Here is a 13,491-nt window from a genome sequence, read left to right as displayed (position 1 = left end):
GCTATGCATGAAACAAACAAAATCCCTGATCTCCTGGAGTTTAGTCTCAAGAGACACTAAAAAAGTAAACAGATCAACAATATTATTTCAACAAATTGCAAGTGCCATAAGGAAAGATGAAGTAGGAAAAGGAGAAGGGTAGTGGCTGGGAAAGGATGTTTATTGATGGTGTCATGGAAGGCTCCTGAGAGGTGACAAGATAGCAGAGTCTGACTGATGAGGGAAAGTCAGGACAAGAAGAGCATCCTCAGCAGAGGACGGAGCAGGAATGGAAGCCCTGCTGCAAGAATGTAGAGTGGGGCTGAGGAGTTCTGCCCTGGCTCTAGCATGTGCCCTGAAGAGCCTTCATTTTGTAGTGCATTCAGATTTGTATACCAGTGCAGTTGTATTTCAGTCATTGTTGGCCCACCTCTCAATTTTTCCAAAACACACACAGACTCCTCAAAAATAACTATCACTGAACTTTTCTCAATAAATTCATTGATAAATGGTTGCAAACCTCCACATCATTGACCTCGGGTCAGCTGATGTTCGTCTCAGTGATAATCCCTAGAGCAGTTGCTTCCAAGTCACCTGGGGTTGGGGTTCTTGTTTAAAACGCCACTTTCTCATCCCCCTCTCAGAACTTCTGAATCCGAACCCCTGGGCTTGAGGCCTAGACATCTGTGACAGTCTTTCCACGTAACATTTATGCACACTAAGTCTGAGAGTCACTGGGCTGTATACCTCCATGCCTCTATGCTGCAAAATTTAGCATTACGTGGTTAGTGAAGCTGCAGCTTGCCAAGAAGTACATACAATTTCACAGTGTAAATTCACCCCCTCCACCAAAAAAGAGTCCCATTAAATGAAAAGCAATCAGTCATTATGGAAATGTCCAAACAAAATCAAAATGCATAATTTAATTTGTGATTCTGATTTCCAAGGGCCAGTTTATTTAATTCCATTTGGAACTTTGTCAACATTATTAGGTTTCCCTCTGTGTATGTTTCTCCCTCTTACCCTAGAGAAGATTGAGCCAACTTTTACTGTGATCTAGCAAGATTTTAACTTCTGTGTCTCTGGGGCAACTAGTGAGCTTCTATGTATCTTTGATTAAAAAGAATCTCTGGCTATCTCGATTTCTGAGTATACTCCCTCTTTAGTGCCCTTTCCCAGTGCGTTCCTGGCAAAGTCACAGAAAATCACTTTCAGACTAACGTTTCTTTAAAAGTTATTACCTCTAATTTATATAAAGTACTTGTCTAAAAATACTATATAATTATATGTTTAACCTTATAGCATAGAGTTCTGTTTGCTTTAAGAGAAAACCAAATAAATTACAAAGTGCATATAGTCAAAAACTTTTCTAATAAATCAAATTCACATAGATACTTGTTTGGAGGTTTGGAGCAAGTAACTATTATTTCAAAAATAACAAATTGCTTGCAAACCCATCAGAAAGGTCACACAAGAACAAGTAAAAAGGCCTTTACTAGTTTCAAAATATAAATAAACATACATTGCAAATCAAACAATTCAAATTATGTATATGGGGTTTATTATTTCTAACAATTGATACTATTTTTGTTACCTTTGGAGCACACTTCTAACCTATTTCATATATATTACGTCTGTCTGAATTTTAAAAAATTGATACTTGCACATTGTCAAAAGAAACATTACTTCAAAAAATTAAAAAGTAGAAAAGAATAATCTCTGTTAGTAATGGCTTTTAGGATATTAGGTAGCCCTACTGCCACTTTTAGCCATCACACTTTCTATCTCATTCCATGGAAGTGTTGCCATTCCACAGTCTTCCAGAAGTTAATTGACTGGGGTTGGTGAAGACAAAATCATAGGATTTCAAGAGCAAAATTTCTTCCTGTTTTTCACAACTTGACCAATTCTCTGTATGCCAAGTGACTTTAGTCTAATGAAAATTAAAATAATTTTTCTAATTTCACAATCACAGGTTTTTTTTATGTTTTTATATTTCCATGTCATGATACCCAGATGCTCCGATTTTCTTTTCTGTGAGAGTCTTTCCAAATTCCTTGTCAAACTTTGCCCTATTCTTCCTACACTCTGCAAAGGGCAGTAGAGTGAAGCAGCAAAGACTCTACCACATTCTACATACACACTCCCTTCTTCCAACCATTGTTGTCTTCTGGTCCCGTGGTTAATCCTTCATACTCCTCGTGTTACCACAAAGACGGCAACCAGTAAGCTACAGATTAAAGGGTGCCAAGGATGTGTAACGTTGCTCCTCGTTAACTGACCCAATTGCAACCTGTTTTGCACAGCGGTCTATGCTAGTCCTTAAAATGTTCACTAGAGGGTGCACTATTTCTTTCTAAATTGTTGAAGATGACTCCTAAATTAAACAGTAATATTAAAGGCAATCTATTCAAATGCTCCACTATATTAAGTTGTCAACATTAGATTTCAAGGAAAATAATAGCCAGAAAAGTCATATTTAGTGGGTCTACTGGACAAAAATGGAAGTAGCAGCAACTATCTACCGTTAGTCCAGTGTCAGGATAATTTCTTCATCTGGAATTCTCAACCTTAAGATGAATGTGACTGGCACCATATGCACTATGGTTTGTCTGTGCTTTCTGCATGGACACACACACACACACATACATATACACACATGCACACACACACTCCCCACTACAGCCAAGGTTCTTGGAGAAAAGATGGAGGGGAAGAGATGCACCTCAGGATAGTAACCAGACAGACTAACTATGACATGCTGTGCCAAAACCAAAGAAGTTTGGCCCTTTTTATAGTAGCGCTCATCTCTTTGCTGCTGTATCAGAGAGGGTAGTTCTTTCCATGAGCTTGTTAACTCAAAGGCAGGCTTCCTTGTCAATGAAGAATCAGTAGGGGAAGCTGTTAACTGTCAGCTTATGGCCAACGCAAAAGTGGAGGTTTTAACGTCAGATCAGAGTCACCTGTTACCTCATGCAAACTTTCATAAGGAGACCGGGAAAGGGCGAATCCAAAGCTGGACATCTGAGATTATTGATATTCATTATTAAGTAAATGAACAAAAACTTTTTCCCAATAGCAATTTTAGTATAATCCTCACAATATCACTCATTCCATATATTTTCTTCAACTGAAAATGCATACTTAAGTTTAATTCAATTGTCTTTCCATAGCCTCTCAGCACACTCCAAGACACCTGTGTTTTTTTGTTGCTAGAGTGTGTGCGTGTGTGTGTGTATGCGTGTGTGTGTGTGTGTGTGTGTGTATATATATATATATATATGAAACCAAGGCTCCTCTTTAAACTCAACCTGTTTCACATTGTGGTAATAGTTGACTTTCATTTGTCACCACTTGTTCATTTTTATAAGGCTGACCTCTTTTCACCTCTTAACACTACCCCAGAAATTTCTGAAAGTATCATCATCACTCCCATTCCGGTAAGATGTTCCAGAACTATCTTGTTCTTCCTGCCCAAGTTAAACAGTTGCTCCCCTCAAGGGAGAGCTGGTTCATTTTGGGGAATGATAGTACATAGCCCTGAAATCTGGGTGCTTGTCTGCATTTTATATCATTCTACACCACTACTGGCAATAAACTGCCGCATATTAGAAACCATGTGTTTTTAGTAGCAGAAGAGTAGACTTTCAAATTCAGTCCTTCAGCTATCAATGTGGAGTAACTGGTGCTCACCAGGATTGGGTCATGATGGTGTTTATTGCAAAGCATGTTGACCTCCAGTGCATACTGATGTCACTGCTCTCCTAGGTGACAGCAAAATGGGCTGAAATTCAGAAAATGGTTCCCCTAATATGGCACAAGTCCATAACGTGACCACAGCTACACATAGCCAAATGCAGGCTTATTTTTTGTTGGTTTTTTACATTATCAAGTACAGCATTAAAAAGAAATTATTAACACACTCTGGCAAAATGGGCCTTGGCTGTTAGTCTCTGTTAACAAAGAAGCTATTTAATAAGGTGAAGTCCATTAGATTCACTGTTCTTGCTAATACTGCCCTATGGAATGTAATACATATTCTCTACAGATGACCAACGTATGGAGGGGTCCTGTGTTTGCTTTTACTTTCCTTTGTCCTAAGTAAGAACTTTTATTGAAGTTCTCTTAATTTTTTTTTCCACCTGTTATACATCAGTGATGAATGTAGTAACTAACCTTATTTCACCTATGGTTTACAGACAAGCCTTTTTCTTTGAAAAAGAAAATACCTTTTTTAAAGCTGTTTTGAAATTATTTCTCTTACTTCATCCCAAAGAGTATTTTTGAAGGTGGTCTCAAGTTATTTAGCTATTCTAAAATAGAACATTCTTAGCATTTTAACCAAGCAAGGTCATGACTGGAAACGCAGCTACTTTCCGACAAGGGTCAGTAGGAGTCAGAATTAATGGGCACATTTTCAGTGGGGTAAATTGAAAACTTTAATCAGGGACTGAAAGTTCGATCGTTTCCAATAGTAGAACGGTCAAGGGGGAAAAGAGGTGTGCTCTTCATAGGCCTCTTAACTGAATTATTCATGATGGGAGAAGATATCACACTCTTATAAAAGTTTCCTTGTGGACTTCATTTAGAATTATTTCTCTTAATCTATTTGGATATTCAGGGGGAGTCCTGCCTAGGGTGAATATTGACTTCAGTGCCTATAAAATTTCTGAATGACTCTGTTTTTGGGGTTCTCAGCCCGGGCAACTTAACAGCATAGCAACAGCTTTTCAGATAAACAAATTCACCCCATTAGGCTTATGAAACTGGTCCATGCCCATGAGGTCTCCTACTCTTGAGACCCCCCTGCCCCGAGCAAAGTTTTCACACCTCTGTAGAGCAGAGGCCTTAATACAAATGTTTGCAGAAACCAGGGACCAATAAACATGGCTTCCATTGACTGGTGATAGACAATGGTGAGGGGAGCTGCAGAGCATTGCTCCACATCTGTCTCACCGCCTGGTTTCCACCATACCAGACCTTAGGTGGTCAAATCTTCCTATTTCTCAAGAGAAGCTGGTGGATTTATGAGTTCACTTATTGTAGGTATGTCAGATGGGTAGAATGGGGTTAATCGTGCCATCAGTTCATGACACGTTACCTGTTTCTTATTTTATTTTATTTTTATCTCCATCCTGTACAATCCAATTTCTCTTCCCTGCTGACCTAAAGTATTTCATATTTGTACCTTCAACTCCCCTTCCATATGTTTATTTATATATGTGTGTGAATATCTTTAAAATATGAACATTACTATTTGTGTACATGTAATTTACATAAATAGTGCTAGACTACAAAAATTATGTTATCGAGATCTGTCCATGTGGCTAAATATCTACTCTGTTCATTTCTTGTGACTGCTGTATTATCTAAATTTAGCCTAATTATTCCCTGGTTCTTTGCTAGCACAAATAACGCTGCGATCAACATTCTCATAAATATCTCTGGTGCGCACTTGTAAGAATTTCTATAGTGTCTAGGGTCTGCAGAGTAATGAATCAATTCCACTAAGTACTGCTTAATAGCTTTCCAAGGTGACCATACCAGTCCATATCTCCCAGCAGTATGCGAGGTTTCCCATCTCCCCACAGTCCCACCAGCATTTGATATGCAATGTTCTAATTTTTTGCACTTCAGTAATCAGTATCTCAGAGTTTTAACCTGTATTTTGTTGATTAAAATGAAGTTAAATAATTCATCTTTGCATGTCATTTTTTAGCCATTAGGGTATGTCTTAATTATAATCCTTGACTTTTCATGTTTTTTTCTTATTTACCAAACTTTATTTTATTATGCTAAATATTAATTCTTTGTTGGTGATAAATACACTATAGATCTTCTCTGAAACTGTCACTTATCGTAAGTTTTGTTTTCGTTTTCTCCAAGTGAAACCCCATTCCTAAATTTTGTTCGTGGTGTTTTTGATTGTCCTTTATTAAGCACTGACTGGAAAGCTAAAATGCCACCTTTCCAGACTCTAGAAAGTGAAGGTAGCCAGGTAACAGCTCATTTTGATGTAATGAAATATATTAATTTTTCTCTTTATAGTTTATAAATAGATACTGGGCGTGCAGCAGGTCAGCCAGCCTCTGAGCCCCATGACCGCCAGCAGCTTCCTCTCCTTCGCGGAATTCTTTCCTTACGTGCTGCAGGACCGGGCGGTCAAAGGCAGCTTGGGCATACAAATTGGCTTTGCAAACCTCATGGTGGTTCTCATGGAAGGGATCTGGCAAATGGAACGTTTCCCGGACACAAGGAGCTGCAGCTGCCCAAGGAGCCTGAAGACGCGGCCCAGTTCACCAAGGCGCTGGACATCATCCTCCACCTGCTCTATCTGTTGGAGAAAGTGGAGTGCACCCCTAGCCAGGAGCTCCTGAAGCACCAGACCGTCTACCACCTGCTCAAGTGTGTGCCCAGAGGCAAGAACGGCTTCACCCCTCTGCACATGGCTGTGGTCAAGGACACCACAAATGTGTACCACAAATGGAGGCAGATTCACCTCCCTGCACGAGGTCAAAGTGCTGCTCAACTGCGGCCGACCCAGAGAGCAGGTCCTTTGACAACAACACCCGGCTGCACATGGCAGCCCAGAACAACTGCCTGGCAATCAGGAACCCCTGATCCAAGCAGGGGCCCACACAGATGCCACCACAACGCCTTCAGGAAGATGGCCTATGAGCTGCTGGAGGACAAGCTGCTGGCCAGGGGCACCACGCAGCCCTTCAACTGCATGACCCTGCAATGCCCTGCAGCCCGGGCCCTGGACAAGAACAAGATCCCCTACAAGGGCTTCATCCTGGAAGAGCTGGAGGCTTTCATCCAACTGCACTGACCTGCCCAGAGTGTTTGCACCCTCCCCTCTTCCCTCTCCTGCTGAAGGGAGAAATGAGTTTTTTATATATATATTTCAAGTTGAAGAAATGCCTGTTTGTTTGTTTGTTTAAAAAAAGTTGTTGGTCAGACTTCGTAAGTGAATTTCAAGCAGTGAAGATTCTGTGGTGCCTGAGATGCTAAAGCACCACACAGAGGGAGCTCTATCGTGTGAAGAGTTTGGTAAGCAAGATGAAGTCCATGGTGTTGGTCCCTAAAATGTGGGTGACCGTATGTTTTGATAAAACTCCACTCTACTGCCTTTTAGAGGTGATATGGTTTGGCTGCGTCCCCACCCACATCTCATCTTGAATTGTAGCTTCCATAATCCCCACGTGTCACGGAAGGGACCCGGTGGGAGGTAATTGAATCACAGGGACAGTTTTCCTGTGCTGAAAGGAAGTCTCAGGAGACCTGATGGTTTTATAAAGGGCGGTTCCCCTGCACACGCTCTCTCACCTGCCACCATATAAGATGTGCCTTTGCTTCTCCTCTGCCCTCCACCATGATTGTGAGGCCTCCCCAGCCATGTGGAACTAAACCTCTTTTTCTTTATAAATTACCCAGTCAGTCTTTGATATGATTTCATTAACAGCGTGAGAACAGACTAATACAACAGGCCTCCCAATTTTCGATCCTCATTAGAAAGAGAACTGTTTTTCCAAACAGGAAATAAAGCCAAGCACCAAAGCAGTGACATCAAAGCCTTTGATATCTAGTTCTTTCCCACCTAACAAGAACTAGCACAGTTGGTTTGGGCCTGGGTTGCCAGTTTCCGAGTTAAAACTACAGGCCGCTCAGCCTTGCAAACCTCCCACAGTCTCTCTTTTCCTTGTCGGTATAATTATAAGTAGCCCAAGCCACTTTTTTCAGCTTCTCTGAGGATGGGAATCCAGGTCTTCCTGAGAAAGGCCCTAGTACAGTATTAACTCCATAAATCCGCTAGGATGGTGAGTGTCAAAACCAACTTGCCAGCTAACGTTTGTACGAAGTCTCAGCTCAGTGCCAGTACTGCTAGAGGACCTGCCCCAGCAAGATTTTCCATAAGCCCTGGCAGGCAGGAGCAGATCCTCGGCCTGTCTGAAGAGCAGTGAACTGCAGAAGGGAAGCCATCTGGTGCATCCTCCTTGTGGCAGCCACAGCCCGGCCCTCAGGAGGAGCAGTGACAGTGGGTGCCCAGAAACGTCTGGCCCCTTGATGGAAACTAGGTCTCATTTGAATTTGCGGTGTGTGCTAGGAAATTATGTATTTATTTACAAGAAAAAGTTTTGAACTCAGCCAAGGTGGGAAATGCCATCCCTGTCCCTTCCAAAGCACAAAAGAATTAGGCAGTTTAAATTGTGAGTCTCAGTGCTGGTGTTCAAATCATTAAAAAGAAAATATTTGGCCGGGCGCGGTGGCTCAAACCTGTAATCCCAGCACTTTGGGAGGCCGAGACGAGCGGATCACGAGGTCAGGAGATCGAGACCATCCTGGCTAACACGGTGAAACCCCGTCTCTACCAAAAAAATACAAAAAAACTAGCCGGGCGAGGTGGCGGGCGCCTGTAGTCCCAGCTACTCGGGAGGCTGAGGCAGGAGAATGGCGTGAACCCGGGAGGCGGAGCTTGCAGTGAGCTGAGAATAGCTGAAATTTTTCCAAAATTGTTAAAAGACATAAGATATTATGTTGTATGCAACAAATAAAAAAAAAAAAAAAAAAAAAAAAAACGAAAGAAAAAAGAAAATATTTGAAGAGGGAAACGAAATGATACAGTGACTGGGATTTGCTTCAAAATAACTTTGAGGGTGTGCGCCTAATCTCAGCTGGTCCACCCGAGACCCCCTGAGCACCAACCCTAGTCCCCCGCGCGGCCCCTTATTCGCTCCGACAAGATGAAAGAAACAATCATGAACCAGGAAAACCTCGCCAAACTGCAGGCACAAGTGCGCATTGATGGGAAAGGAACTGCTCGCAGAAAGAAGAAGGTGGTTCATAGAACAGCCACAGCAGATGATAAAAAATTTCAGTTCTCCTTAAAGCAGTTAGGGGTAAACAATATCTCCGGTATTGAAGAAGTGAATATGTTTACAAACCAGGGAACAGTGAGCCACTTTAACAACCCTAAAGTTCAGGCATCTCTGGCAGCGAACACTTTCACCATTACAGGCCATGCTGAGACGAAGCAGCTGACAGAAATGCTACCCAGCATCTTAAACCAGCTTGGTGCGGGTAGTCTGACTAGTTTAAGGAGACTGGCCGAAGCTCTGCCCAAACAATCTGTGGATGGAAAAGCACCACTTGCTACTGGAGAGGGTGATGGTGATGAAGTTCCAGATCTTGTGGAGAATTTTGATGAGGCTTCCAAGAATGAGGCAAACTGAATTGAGTCAACTTCTGAAGACAAAACTTGAAGAAGTTACTGGGAGCTGCTATTTTATATTATGACTGCTTTTTAAGAAAGTTTTATTTATGGATCTGATAAAATCTAGATCTCTAATACTTTTAAGCCCAAGCCCCTTGGACACTGCAGCTCTTTTCAGTTTTTGCTTATACACAATTCTTTCTTGCAGCTAATTAAGCCGAAGAAGCCTGGGAATCAAGTTTGAAACAAAGGTTAATAAAGTTCCTTGCCTAGTATACAAAATAATAGTAATAATAATAATAACTTTGAGGCCACATGTTTATAATGATTGAGGTTGGGTTATAGATGCATTCGGTTGTTTATATGCTCTATTATGTGTATGTTTAAAACTTTGCATAATTAAAATCTACCTAAAGGAGAAAGTATTGATTTTTTCTATTATTTGCTAAAAAGAGCCCAGATGCTTTTTTTAAATTTCAGAAATCCATATAAAACATACGGTTTTCCAGCTTCCCATTCTCAAAATTGTTATAAGTTCGGTCTGTTTGGTACTTCTTTTTCACCATTCCAAGAGACGGTAACATGTTTTCTGGGCTTATGAACTTTAACCAGAAGGCTTTGCTCACACCTGAAGATATATTTAGATACAGTATCAAGAAGCAGACCGAGGTAGAAATTCTTTGAATGTCACCAATGTGCACCTTGAGTGGGGAATGGGGGGGAGTCTCCACGAGAAGGGGAGGGTTTGATTGCTGATAAGAAAATGAGGACTACAAATAAGGAATCTCAAAATTTTCAGCGCAGTGCTGATGAAGACATGGCTAGCAGTCAGTTATTTATCATCACTACAGAGATCAGTCATTTTTAATTTTATTAATACATAATATTTCACATATTTATGGGGTACATATGTCCGTTACGTGCTTAGAATGTGTAATGATCAAGCCAGGGTATTTGGGGTATCCATCACTTGAGCGTTTATCAGTTGCCTGTATTGGTATCATTTCAGGTACTCTCTTCTAATTATGTTGAAATATATTTAATATGGCTGCCAAGTATAGTCACCCTCATCTCCTATCAAACATTAGAACTTATTCTATCTAACTGTATATTTACACCGTAACCAACCTCTCTTCATTTCCCCTCCCCTCCACCTACCCTTCCCAGTCTCTCTTATCTATTACTCTATTCTCTATGTCCATCAGATTAAGTCTTTGAGCTCCCTCATATGAGTAAGAATGTTCAGTCTTTGTCTTTCTGTGTCTGGCTTGTTTTCCTTAACATAACAACCTTCATTTGCATCCATGTTGCTGCAAATCACATTATTTCATTCTTTTTACGGTCAAACAATATTTCATTGTGTACATATACCACATTTTCATATTTTCTTTATCCATTCATTCATTGATGGACATTTAGGTTGATTTCATATTTTTACTGTTTTGAGTAGGTCTACAGTAGACATGCAAGTGCAGCTATCCCTTTGATATACTGATTTCTCTTCCTTTGGGTAGATACCTAGTAATGACGTAGCTGGATCGTATGGTAGTTCTATGTTTAGATTTTTGAGAAATCTTCATACTGTTTTTCATAATGGTTGTACTAATTTACATTTGTACCATCAGTCTATAGGAGTTCTCTTTTCTCTGCATATTGCTTGCATGTTATTTTTTGTCTTTTTAATCATAGGCATTCTAACTGGGGTGAGACAATATCTCATTGTAATTTCAGTTTGCATTTCCCTGATGATTAGTGATGCTGAGTATTTTTTCATATACCTCTTGGCCATTTTTTTTTTTTTTTTTTTTTTTTTTTTGAGACAGAGTCTCACTCTGTTACTCAGGCTGGATTACAGTGGCACCATTATGGCCCACTGAAGCCTCGACTTCCAAGGCTAAAGTGACCCTCCTGCCTCAGTCTCTCAAGTAGCTGGGACTACAGGTGTTCACCACCATGCCCAGCTAATTTTTTTCTTAATTTTGGTAGAGACAGGGTCTCTCTGTGTTGCCCAGGCTGGTCTTGAACTCCTGGGCTTAAGCAATCCTTCTGCTTCAGCTTCCCAAAGTGCTGGAATTACAGGCATAAACCACCATTCCTGGCCTTGTATGTCTTCTTTTGAGAAACGTCTATTCAAATCTTTTGCCTGTTTTTAATGGGATATCTGTCTTTTTAGAGATCGGTATTTTTAAAATCAGATCCCTTGGTTTAACATCGGAGTGTTGTCCCCTAACTTCATTAATTACATTTATCACCACAAATCAACGTCACTTTATATAACATTTAAATACATCATTCCAGAAAACTTAAGAAAATAACTAGTTTGTGTTGAGGTTGTTATAAGAAGAGTTCTATTGATCCTTGTGCAAAGCATTAATGTTTCTGCAAGGAGAGTATGGGGGCAAGGGAGGAAGTTAGAGGCTCTTCCTTTATAGATTCAGTAAGAATAAATAGACGACTTTATCAGTTAAGCTGATTTTGACTGGAATGAAAGAAGCCTCTTATTGGACTGGCTTAAACAAAAAGTGGAGTTTAGAGGAAGGGGCACTACAGTGTCTCAGGGCAGAGCCAAAGAACAGAGGAAGCCAGGATACTGTTGGGCCCCAGGCCTTTTAGAACCTGGGATATGAAATATCACAGTTAGTCTCCCACCACCACAGCCTCTCACAAAATGCTGACTTTTTTTTTCTCCCTTTGATATCAGCCTTTTGATGGAAATCATAGATGCTGTCTGTATCAAGATTTGCAACCTGCAAACTCACCCAGTGCTGAAGGAATGTTGTGTGTCTGGAAGGCATGAATCAGCAGTCTGTAACAATGTTGTACAGAAATGTTGTTACCTCTGAGAGAACTGTTTCCCCTCTAAGGTTTTCAGTGTACGAACTCATATGTTCTCTAAGTAATGATCATTTGATCTCCTCTTTTCAATAGTTAGTTTTATTGCTAGCTTATAAATCAGTGTCATGCTAGTAAACGTCTAACAACTGACTCTCAAAAATTAAGAGAAAAGAGAAGGAAGAAAAAGAAAAAAGGCTTTAATTGTAATGTTTGCCTGTTTGCCAGTATAAATACCTCCAACACCACCAATGTGAAGCTGCAACATTACGTCACTGAATGCAGAGATGAGGCCCAGTCAACAGTCCAGAGCCCATACAAACAGGATCCTGCAGTGCTGCTTGTAATTTATTTAGCCTCTAGAGAGCAATGTTAAATAGCAGTGATAGCAGCAAGCAGCCTTTCCTTCATCCTGATGCTTTAGTATCCAGCTGCAAATAACTTGCTCCCTGTGTACTCCATTTGATTACATGCTGGTGGGTTCCTGGAGCTCTGTATCTGGACTTAGAAAGAGGGAAGGTTGGTCATCGGCAAAGCCTGAGTCCTTTCCCCTCATTCTTTTCCCCAGACAGCATGAGCTTCACCACTCACTCCATCTTCTCTACCAACTACAGGTCCCTGGGCTCTGTCCAGGTGCCCAGCTACATGCCCAGCTGGTCAGCATCGTGGCGAGTGTCTATGCAGGTGCCCGGGGTTCTGGTTCCCAGAACTCTGTGTCCTGCTCCACCAGCTTCAGGGGCCTCTTGGGGTCCAGGGGCCTGGCTGAGGGGATGGTCTGGGGTCTGGCAGGAATGGGAAGCATCCAGAACAAAGAGACCATGCAAAGCCTGAACAACCATCTGGCCTCCTACCTGAACAGAATGAGGAGCCTGGAGACCAAGAACCGGAATCTGGAGAGCAAAATCCAGGAGCTCCTGGAGAAGAAGAGACCGCAGGTCAGAGACTGGAGCCATTACTTCAAGACCATCGAGGACCTGAGGGCTCAGAACTTCACAAATACTGTGGACAATGCCCGCATCATTCTGCAGATAGACAATGCCTTTCTTGCTGCTGATGACTTCAGAGTCAAGTGTGAGACAGAGCTGACTATGTGCCAGTCTGTGGAGAGCGATGTCCATGGGCTCCACAAAGTCAATGATGACACCAATGTCACTTGGCTGCAGCTGGAGACAGAGATCGAGGCTATCAAGGAGGAGTTGCTCTTCATGAAGAAGAACCATGAATGGAAAGTAAAAGGTCTACAAGCCCAGACTGCCAGTTCTGGGTTGACTGTGGAGGTAGATACTCCCAAATCTCAGGACCACTCCAAGATCATGGCAGACATCCGGGCCCAATATGACGAGCTGTCTCAGAAGAACCAAGAGGAGCTGAACCAATGTCACTTGGCTGCAGCTGGAGACAGAGATCGAGGCTATCAAGGAGGAGTTGCTCTTCATGAAGAAGAACCATGAATGGAAAGTAAAAGG

At 41.5% G+C, this 13,491-nt stretch overlaps 3 pseudogenes across 1 annotated transcript; all 3 read left to right on the top strand.

The window, feature by feature from the left end:
* Positions 1-6,811, top strand: part of LOC105506820 — a 47,426-nt pseudogene extending 40,615 nt beyond the window's left edge.
* Positions 6,812-8,642: 1,831 nt separating this feature from the next.
* LOC105506755 lies at positions 8,643-9,427 on the top strand (annotated as a pseudogene). The gene has a single exon (XR_001000986.1). The product of XR_001000986.1 is annotated as a transcription factor BTF3 pseudogene (transcript).
* Positions 9,428-12,414: 2,987 nt separating this feature from the next.
* The window catches only part of LOC105506819, a 1,789-nt pseudogene continuing 712 nt past the window's right edge, over positions 12,415-13,491 (top strand).

The sequence above is a fragment of the Colobus angolensis genome, unplaced genomic scaffold (genome assembly GCF_000951035.1).
Source record: "Colobus angolensis palliatus isolate OR3802 unplaced genomic scaffold, Cang.pa_1.0 Scaffold14, whole genome shotgun sequence".
Classification (NCBI taxonomy): Eukaryota; Metazoa; Chordata; class Mammalia; order Primates; family Cercopithecidae; genus Colobus; species Colobus angolensis.
The sequence above is the reverse complement of the archived record's forward strand: the minus strand, read 5'-3'. Positions and strand labels throughout refer to the sequence as shown.